The sequence below is a fragment of the Poecilia reticulata genome, unplaced genomic scaffold (assembly GCF_000633615.1).
Source record: "Poecilia reticulata strain Guanapo unplaced genomic scaffold, Guppy_female_1.0+MT scaffold_894, whole genome shotgun sequence".
Classification (NCBI taxonomy): domain Eukaryota; kingdom Metazoa; phylum Chordata; class Actinopteri; order Cyprinodontiformes; family Poeciliidae; genus Poecilia; species Poecilia reticulata.
The window spans coordinates 2,225-4,246 of record NW_007615638.1 but is presented as its reverse complement, the minus strand read 5'-3'; the positions used below and the strand labels follow the sequence as shown (position 1 = coordinate 4,246).

At 39.9% G+C, this 2,022-nt stretch overlaps 1 long non-coding RNA gene across 1 annotated transcript in view; it reads right to left on the bottom strand.

The window, feature by feature from the left end:
• Nucleotides 1–705: 705 nt before the first annotated feature.
• The window catches only part of LOC103461269 (uncharacterized), a 3,501-nt gene continuing 2,184 nt past the window's right edge, over nt 706–2,022 (bottom strand). Inside the window, exon 3 of the long non-coding RNA XR_533085.2 lies at nt 706–787. This is a non-coding gene — a long non-coding RNA (uncharacterized LOC103461269). The remainder of the gene's footprint in view (nt 788–2,022) is intronic.

The window sequence follows — 2,022 nt, the reverse complement described above, 5'->3', positions numbered from 1 at the left end:
ACATTTTTATTTTGAAAGCATGACTTCATGTCTCTCTTCTCAAGAATTGTATTGCTTGTACTTAAAATTTCTCCTTGCACTCAGACTTAGTCTCTGCTGGGAACAAATCTTCACTTGCAAAACTCTCTGATCGCTTGGTGGAATTGTTCTGCCATAATCCAAGAGCACACATTTTCAGTGTGAAAACAGGATTTTATGTCTTTTGTTCTCAAAACTTTTAATAATTTTGCTTACATTATCATTTTAAAAGCAGTACTTCATGTCTTTCTTCTCAAAATTTTTCCTTGCGCTCAGACTTAGTCTCTGCTCGCTTATGGAACATAGAACTGCCTTTTGGCACAGTCACCTGGCAACCTCTCAGCCGTTAGAATGAAAGTATTGTACTGGGTGCGTTTTCTTCTAGCGRGTGTGCCTGTGTGGCTGCTATTGATTGCAGCAACCTGCGCCACCCACTGGATGTAGGGAGAAACAACGACATCATCTTTCTGCTCCGTAGTACATTAAACATCCACCAGCTGTGTGCTACTGATCACTAACAGCTACTGATCTTAGGTAGGAATTTGTTCACCCAACCAATGACATCTGTCTGTCTGTCTGTCTCTAGAGATACTAACAGATATACTAACGATATTTGAAAATAAAATCTATCATGAAAAGAAATCTGGAAAATAGAAACCTTGTGTGAGAGAAACATGAAATGTGAAGCAGCACTTACTTCTCCAAGAAAGTCATTGGAGGAGGATCTGTCATAGTCCCACACTGTTACTTCCAGTGTCTTTTTCTTTAACTAGATAGGGAGAAGGAAAGAGAACAGATRGTCACAGACTGAGATGTGCTTATTATGCAATTAAGTGACATGAAARAACATGTGTTTTGTCGAGAAAAGTCGAGCTTATCCCACTTCCCCATGCTGGAGATTTTAGTTTAATAACAACAATGAATAAAGTTACCTTTAAAATTAATTACACAGGTGACATCAAGACCCAACAGTAGAGTCAGACGGTAATAAAATTAATCTGGTTGTGTTTGTTGTTATTGTGTCCTGCAAACTTTGCTTTAATTCKACTTTTTTCTATTTAATCATAAAAAATCATAGTCAGGCAGAAAGAGAGTCATGGAACTGGTTGAGATCTTTCCAGGACACACAGAAAACAGGTCACAAAGGCCTGGAGCTACTAGTAATCTTGTATTATGATTTAATGTTAAATGAAACTCATGTAATCTTTGTTTTTATATGCAAAATGAATTTATGATGTTTTAAAGGTGAGTAAAATACATGTAATCCTTTCTTTAAAGGTTACAGGTCGGAGAGTAGAAATGACAAGACCATAGATGGATAAAAAGTGTCTGAAGCTGTGTTACGAATATAGGCTGGAGGGGTGGAAGAACAGTTAAGCAGAGAGAAGAGAGGAAGTGAGATTTTTAGACTATATCTGCATCAGGTGTGAATACAGATAGAGGACTTCAGCAAGAAGTTTTRAAGAACAAGGAAGGTTAAAAGTTAAGTGGAATAAAGGTCGAGGCTAACTGAAGATACCTGACGTCAGGGAAAGTACGCGGAGATGTAGGAGGTGAAAGGACTGTATACGTGCCCCCCTCCCCCCCCGAAATGTAAAAGGTATAAAAATATATGCAGGCGATGAAACGGTGTTCTTAGTTCCTCGGTGTTCGAGTCGAGACCACACGAAGATGCAGCATTAAGATAAGGGCGATGCAACGGGACTACGGGGAGGTGAAGACTTCGCGCCGCTCGAGAAAGGAACAAGATCCGGTTGCCCACAACTCGAGTTCTGATTCGACAACTGCCCTACACTCAACTCAAGACTATCTCAACGATGCAGCAGCAGACATGGGGAATAAACGAAGATCGCATATGGATAAAGAACTGATTCCATGGAGGATTCTCACCAGTTCAACTTTGGATTTGTTCTAAATGGGATTCCGCCTTCTCAAGACAGGACCTTGTCCACCAGTTCTACTTTGGATTTATTCTAAATGGGATTCCGCCTTCTCAAGACAGGA